Source organism: Ailuropoda melanoleuca, chromosome 6 (assembly GCF_002007445.2).
Source record: "Ailuropoda melanoleuca isolate Jingjing chromosome 6, ASM200744v2, whole genome shotgun sequence".
NCBI classification, from domain to species: domain Eukaryota; kingdom Metazoa; phylum Chordata; class Mammalia; order Carnivora; family Ursidae; genus Ailuropoda; species Ailuropoda melanoleuca.
Window position 1 is genome coordinate 39651715 of NC_048223.1, and position 8787 is coordinate 39660501.

Genomic DNA, 8787 nt, shown 5'->3' on the forward strand with positions numbered 1-8787 from the left:
ATTCAAAATCAAGGATGAGATGTAGCAATCTTGTCCATCTCCTACTGTGTTACTTTTTCTTCAGTTCACTGTGGGGTTTGGCTTTAATAAATGTAGACTTACTATCAAGGTCTTGTATGAAACCCATGTGCATTTCATGGGTCTCTGGCCTTATCTCCAGTCTAACGCACAAAGCCTGACTTACTTAGCTCTAGGCCATCAGAAATAATCAGATGCTCCAGAAAATGTGCCATAGTCAATACTCAATTTTGTTGTAAATTTACTTTCTTTCTCAATCTCGAGCCTCTGTGGATTGTCTTATTTCATACCACATCTTATATTTTATCCAGGGCTTTTCAAGTACTGTATTTCACAAGGATTGCTCTGGTCACCAAGACTACCATATTGCTAGAACTGAAAATCCAGTTTTGTTACTTTAAAAGTCATAGCTGTCAAAAACAGAATCTAACATATAATTTAAAAATACAGAAAAAAACCCCACCCCACAACAACTTCTATTTCTGAGTTCCACACTCTCCCTTCACACAAACATAAACTATAGTTTAAATGAGTACTTAATTATACACTGGTAACATCGCTAGAGAACTTGGCAGACATTCTGCTTTTAGAAGCACTCCACACAGATTTATATATCACATTTTACATAATGAAGACTTCTTTCCCACCTCTTACTAAAGCAAAATAATAATAATGATAATAATAAGCTTCTTAAAGAAGGATGGGGATATATCAGGAAGGCTTAGTGAGCTGAGAAAAGGAACAAGTTAAGAGTGTTGCAAGTTGAAGGGTGGGTGGTAGATACACTTCAGATACAAGGTAAAAGACTTAAGATTTTGTAGCCCCAATTAGATCATATTAGTGTTTAAAGCTTCCCAGATTCTCTGCATTGTTGAGGGAAAGGCACAAAAAGCTAAACATATGCCTGAACTGAACAGCATTTCCCCTGGATTGCACCCATGTGGTGTTTCACATATGGCTGTGCTCCATTTCTCAATCCAAAATAAGGTATAATTTAGACTGCTGTTTGAGTAATTGTCTGAGTACATGGGCAATATTTCTTATTTTTTCTATTGTTTGAAATTGAATAATCAAAAAAGCAGAACTACATGCTTCCAAGCCTGGTTGCTATTTGGTTTTTGTTTCTGAGAATGCTGACTTGCTCAAGAAAGCCTTGAGCCCTTTCATGAGCATATGCTACACTGATTAATTATGCCTGCAAGCTTGGAGATGTGGCAAGATGTCTCCTTTACAAAACTATCTCCTATGCAAAACATAGGCAACATGAAGAATATTTGCGTTGATTATGGCAGAAGTGATTCTATGCCAGTTCTGAGTCTAGCCTTTAAGAAGACTGATAGCTTCTGTTTTGTCCTCTTGGAGACCTGAGCTACCTGGAGATTGTTCCATTTTTCTGCTAGAGATATAATACAAAGAAATCCTATGATTCCATCAATAGGGAGAGGTTCTATCTAAGATCGGTCTTGAAGGCAACAGCCATGAAAATGAAGCCGTCTTGGATGTTCCAGACAAACCCACCTGCCAGTTAAACAGCACTGAATGACTCCAGTTGAAATCACATGAAGCAGAAAAATTGCTCATCTGAGCTCTTCTCACATTCCTAACCCACAAAAATATGTAATTAAATGAAATTGTTACTTGCAAACAATTTAATAGCAACACATAAATGAAGTACTTGTTAAGCAGAACTTACTTCCTTTGACAAGGAATATAATTATTTTGGATATGGAACTTCCCTTCACAATTACATTGTTCAGGAGTGAACTAGAAATTGGACATTTAGAAGTTTTGTTGTTGTTGACAAAGACATGATGAGAATTTTTACTTCAATAAAGTGATCAGATTTGAGGTGTCCTGTCTTCAAGACTCATCTCCTCAGGTAGCTGCTATTAAGGGAGCTGTATAAGGGAACTAGAAAGCAAGTAAATAAAGACCATCTGAGAACTGTTTCAAAAATAACTTTTGGTATGGTTAGCTCATACATAAAACTAACTAGAAGCAAAAAATAAGAAAGTTAATAAGGTTTTGAAGAAACTAAGTTGCCAAAGAACATTAGCCTCATGTGATAATTCTGTTATTGTTTTGGCAAGTCTTAAAACAGCTCTCAGTAGGAAGTGGGCTACAGAGGGTGCACAGATCCCAAAGAGAACATATACTCCTATAGCCATGTCTGATTTGCCTGGAAAATAATAAATGTGGAGAGCCTCAGGGATTTACTGCTTTTCATCCAGAAGTTTATAGCTTTTGATCTTTCAGGAGGAGATTCTTAAAACGTCAATTCATTCAAGCTGATTATGTTGAGTCCAGTATATACATACCAAATTGTTTAGTTGTTCTACCAATGACTGAAGGAGGGGAATGAAAATTAACAAGTTTAATTGTAGATATTTCTATTTCTCCCTTTGATTCTGATAGTTTTTGCTGTATGCATACTGAGGCTTTAGTATCAGTATATCTTCCTGGTAAACTTCTCTTTTTATCATGATAGAATGTTTCACCTTATTTTGGGTAATAAACCTTGTCTTAAAGTATATTTTGCTCAGTATTTTTTTTCTTGTTATAGTGTATGCCATATTTTTCTATTCCTTTGTTTTCAACTTATCATGTAGACAGCATATAGTTCAGGCTTGATTGTTTTTAACTTTTAATTTTAGTTTTTTTAAGCCAGTCTGAAACTCTCTTCCTTTAATTGGAAAGTCTGGTCCCTTTATACTCAATGAGATTAAGTAAACACTTAAATTTGTGTATCTCATCTTAGTATTGATATCTTTCAGCTCCATCTGTTCTTTGTTTCTCTCTTCCTCCTAGGAAAAGAGCTAGACTTGTTTATTTAAAAAAAAATTTCTGATAAGATGAGATTTAACTATTTACTCCATCATGTCACAAACTTTCTCTCATTCAACACATTTCCTCTAGTTCTATGTCAAAAACTTCAATTTATCCATCCTGACATATCTGTCAGTGGGATGTAGCTGAGGGAAGACACTGTCACCATTAGTCATCCTCCCTCATGTTGATCTGCACTTCTGTCAACATCCTTTCCCTACATACATAAAACCAGGTGTTAATGGCATATATTGTCAAAGTGAGTGGCTCAATTTACCCAATATACTATCAGGAAATATATCATCAAATGCCATGCTTAATCAAGTGCAGCTATATGACTAGAGTCTAGTACTTCTGTTAAAGAAGGAAATGTAGTTAGTCTAACATAGTTTATTTCTGAGTCTTTACTCTCTTCTTCTTCAATACATCCCCCAAGGGCCATTTCATCTTTTTCCCATAAATTCAGTTTTTCCATAAATTAACTCCTATGTATGTTACTCTCTTGGATAATTCCCTCTCATTTGTGTCCTGCTTACCATTTCCACAACCTCTACCATCATGCAGATCATTGCTCACCTGTATCACCTCACTCACATCTTCACATGCATCTCCTCTCCACTTTCCAGCCTCTACCCCACCAGCATCAACATCACCCAGAAACAGAAACACAAATTCTCAGGCACCACCCCAGAGTTAATGCAGTCTGGCAATCACTGATTATTTGGAAGCACACTCAAGTATGAGAACCACTGCTATACAGATGATTTCAAATATTCCCTCCTACCAACATGTTATCTTTAACACCAATTGTTCTTTCCCACTGAAGCTGCTGATTGAACAGGAATCATACTATTCCACAGAAAATCTGGAATATTTTCTTAATCTTTATCTTAATTATTACCTATAGTTTTGAAGTAAATCCAATTTTATCTTTGGCTTTTTATTATTATTAACATTTTTTTTTGGCAAACACTAGGCAAAATGAATTAATTAACATTCAAGTGTGTGTCCTGACACCAAAATTGACAAGAGGTGATCTAGTCTAGCAGTCTGTACACTATGATCCACAGGCGAAATCTATCCCTTCCCTTGTTTTTTTGTGAAAAAAAATTTTGCTGCAACACAGTCAACTTTTTTTTTTTTGTATTACTTAAGGGCTGCTTTTGATTTATAGTAGCAGATTTGAGCAGTTGTAACAGAGACCATATGCCCTACAAAACCTAACAAGTTTTTGATCCTTAATTGACATTGTCACCAGATATTCATTCAATATATATTTATTAAACATATACTATTAATCCAGCACTGTTTCAGGCACTGAGGATTTAGAAGTGAACCAAGGACACAGACCTCTGCAATTATAGAACGTATATAATAATGAGGGAAGGTGGCTGAAAATAAACAGCATACCAGTAAATAATTAATAAGATAATTTCAGAAAGTCATTTGTGTTGTGAAGAAAACAAAGTGTATGCAACAATAGAAAGTGACTGTCCAGGAAGCAGCACCGATGGATTAGGTGTCAGGAGGCTTCTCCGAGGAGACGGCATTAAGCTAAAACCTCAATGAATGATGAAATGACAAAAAGAAACAAGATGTGCATAGTTCATGGGAAGGAAATGACCTTGATTTGTCTTAAAAACGTAAAGAAGACCAGCATGGCTAGAGAAAAGTAAGTACTGGGAAGATATGGGGCCCTGGCTAAATGTTTGCAAGAATCCTGATCAATGACAAATTGTATTCTTTCATTTCCACCGTGTCTCATAGAAGGAATCGATATTGATTAAAGATTGCTTACTATTCTTTTTTGTGTTGATGATTTATGTTGGCTGTGCTGCAAGCATAAATGATTTTTGCATCAATGGTGAGAAAATTAGGAACTTCTGATTAAAAATTTTAAAAAAAGAGCAAGATTAATGCCCTCTTTAGATACAAGGCTGAAATATTGCTCCTTACTCATCTCTACCTTGATCAGGCTGTTTAAGGTGGCATCATTAAGTCAGACCTTAAAATTTTCCACTTCCCTAAACCTAGGGACGTGAAAAAATACAAAACAAAGCAAAGCAAAACTCAAAGGCTATCAGTAATCAAGCAGTGGAAAGTGGCAATAGCTTGAGCATAAAGAAGAAATAAATTTAAGAATATATACAAATCTTTTATATTTTTTATGGAAAAAAGTGTTGAGTGTAGGTGCATAGTGAGGGATGGTAGTTTGTTGGGAACAGGAAAATGTGTTAATGAAACACTAAAAATTCAAATTAAGAATCAACAACTTAGATGCTTGCTTTGGCATCACATACACTAAAATTAGAAAGACACAGAGATTAACATGCTCTGGTGCAAGGACAACATGCAAACACATGAAATGTTCCATATTTTTTTAAATGGGCAAAGGAGATGTATAGAGATTTCTCCAAAAATGATATACAAATGGCCAACAAGCATGTGAAAAGATACTCAACATTAGTAATCATTAGGTAATTGCAAATCAAAACTATAATGAGCAGTCACCTCATGCTTCTTAGGTGCTGTCGGCGGGAATGAGAAAAGGTGCAACCTCTTTTCTGGAAAACAGCATGGAATTTTCTCAAAAAATTAAAATAGAACTACCAAATGAACCAGCAATTCTACTTCTATATCCAAAAAATCTGAAAGCAGGATCTAGAAGAGATATTTATACAACCAAGTTCAGAGCAGCACTGTTGACAATAGCCATGAGGTGGAAGCAATCCAAGGATCATCAATGGATAAATGGATACACAAAATGTGGTTTATACTATAGTAGAATATTATTTAGCTCAAAAAGAAAGAAAGGAAACTTTGATACATGCTTCTATGTGGAATGAACTTAGAGGACATAATGCTAAGTGAAATAAGTCAGCCACTAAAAGATAAATACTGCATGATTCCACTTATATGAGTTATTTGGAGTAGTCAAATTCAGAGACAGAAAGTAGAATAGTTGTAGTCAGGGGTTGGTGAGAGGGGAGAAAAGGAGTTATTGTCTAATAATTATAAAGTATTGATTTTGCAGAACGAAAGGGTTTATGGGGATGGATTGCAGTGACGGTTACACAATAATGTGAATGTATTTTACTGCACTAAACTATAAATCTATAAATAGTTGAGATGTCAATATTATGCTATGTGTATTTTACCTAAATAGATGTTTTAAAAGGTATCAATAACTTGTAGGGGAAAAAAAAAAGAAGACAGGTGTCAAACAGATTAGAACAGAGCTTGGGATATTGTAGATCAGAGTAGGTATTGTTGGCTTGTTAATATCACATGAAAATGTCATGCGGATATAAAGGACTGAAAAAAACTGATTTAAAAATGACTTCCCTGATTTTTAAAAAAGGGCCAATGTGAAGTGATCGTACACAGATTCTTGTTTTCTCCTTTTCATATATGTTGAGAACCAGAAGCTAGAAATTAGCAAAAGGTGACCATAGCCATTTATGATTTGACTCTGTTTTATAGTTTCAAGTTAAGTTCATGTTTATACTTATTTGAAACAGCATTATCAGTATCACTTTAAAGATTAACAAACTGAGGGTGAAGAGACTGAAAAACTATTAAGTGGTAGGCATTTCCAGTGGAGTTGAATAATTTCCTATTCCTGTCAGGGTCTAAAACTTGAGTACTTGGTACTGCAACACCATGTTTTTTTTCTGAAACTTCTATTAGAACCCAATTTCTCCATGCATCTACATGGACTTTGGAAATGCAGAGAATAAAAAATGCTAATTTGCAGGAAGCAGCTATTTATAAACTCACTTAAACCATATTCTTTGCACATGGCCCACTCAGAGAGTTTGTTCCTTACTGTTTTCCTCAGCATTGGCCATAATCAAAGACTTCATAAATGGCTATGCTATTGGAGACAAAGCCCTGCCTTGGGTTACAAGAAGATGGGAATTCATTGCCTGGTTCTGCTATATGCCAAGTACATTAGTGTAGGCAAGACTCAATTGCTGCAATTAAGTTTCCTCATCTGTAAAATGATTTCGTGTACCTCATAATGTTGTTGTAACAGTTTAGGGAAAAAACGTGTGCTAGCCCTTTAAACAATAAAATTGCATATAAGCGTAGGCTATAATTGTCACATAGGTCCCTGTAAATCCAGAAGGAAGGATCTTAACCAAGACTTAAAGATTATAAAGAAAACCTTTTAAAAATCCTAAAAATAGGATCTTTCAATGCATCATCTATTGCAGTAAAACATTCAGATTAAACTATGAGAATATTCCTTTGATAACTTGTTTTGAGAATGGTAGGGAAATAGGAGAGCTTGTTCGTGCCAGAATATTCAATGTTTTAGGTCTTAGTTTCTTATCAAGGAAATATATTTTCTTTATTTTATGCATAAGAAATTATAATTTGGAATCATAGAATCTCACAGTGGGGTCTATAAATATTTTATTTATCTGTAAAAATTAAATCATGAAAACCTTGATTCTGAGAGATTCAGTATTATTTAATGCTGGAAGATTATGGGCCAGTCTGGATTCTAATAATTACTATAGATTATTTTGATCAAGTTCTTAAACGTTTATAACCTCCCTTTTTTATCTGTTAAAGTGCAGAACAATTTGTTTGGGTTGGTTTGGGTTCTCCACAAACAGTGCCTGAGATATGGATTTGGATACAGCTAATTTGGAAGGTAATCACAGAAAGCAGAGTGAGGGGAAATAGGACAATGAAATAGAAAGGGAAGAAAAGGTAATGAAAGATATGTCTCTAGGCTAGTTTCCCTGGTGGACAACTAAAGCTGAATTGCTCTGGGAATCATGCAAGGGACTCCATAGAATGCATCTCAAAATGATCCCTCCAAAGGGAGGAAAGCTGAGGTATTTATGCACTGACTCCTGTCCCCCACCGGTTGAGGACTTCTCCAAAACTATGTCTGCATGGGGGCTGAGTGGCTCTAAGGTTTCAGAGGAAGTCTGAGAGGCAGGAAAGCAGAGAGCCACTGAAGCAGACATTTGTGGGAGGTGGGTGCTGGCCAAGTGTGCTGAAAACAAGTGGGCCAATCAGATGTGGTATAGGCACAAAAGAATGTATTGTACCTTATTGGTTGTTGTGAGGAGTAAGTAAATTGATGTGGGTGTACTGAGAATGGTGCTCCAAACACTGTAAAAACCATAAATGGCAGCTGATGCCTTCATTAGACTAAGAGATTTGTTTATAGACACTACTAATTGGTGGGGATTTTTCTCTGGCGGCCTCATGCTTACCCCCCCTTTTTTTTTTTCTATACCTTCTCCCCTGTACTACATTACTAAGCATATCTTCACATGATTTGCATAGATATGTCTCTGTGTGAATATGATCATTCTTCTCAGTAGCAATTTATACAATTTATTATCTCATCTATGAAGTCCTATTTAAATGGCAACCACTGAAAAACAAGATCAAGTGCTTCATTCAATTTTGTGTAATTGTGAGGACCTAGAACAATTTTACGTATAGGGAGACGTTTAATAAATATGCTTCTCAACATGGTTATAAAGTGAATGTCTTTCAGTTGCCCTCACCACTGAATTTTACCACTGTTTAAAACACATGGCCTTATTACTTCAATGAAAATTCAAATTCATAGCTCCCATTAGCATTGCAGACAATTTCTGGCCTACTTTCCCTGGATATTAATGGAAGTTCAGATCTTTTAATGAGCTTGGTACAGGAAGAATTTTGGTATTCACATAAACTCCTGCCCCTGTCTTAGCCTGGGGCTAGAGAGAAAACAGTCACTATGTTGGTCAGGCAACGGGAAAGATACTTAACTGTCAGAAAAGCCATTATGTACTGCTTAAACAACAAATGCACAGTCAATTTTGGTGTATTTGAGTTCCAAATTTAACTTTCTGGACACAACTTTTACTTGGCCTCCTCTTACCTCACTGATAGATCCATCTGATTCACTTTTCTGTTTCCTCC

At 35.7% G+C, this 8787-nt stretch overlaps 1 pseudogene; it reads left to right on the plus strand.

Moving 5' to 3' along the window:
• The first annotated feature begins 5125 nt into the window (after positions 1-5125).
• On the plus strand, positions 5126-5224 carry LOC117802846 (annotated as a pseudogene).
• Positions 5225-8787: the final 3563 nt, after the last annotated feature.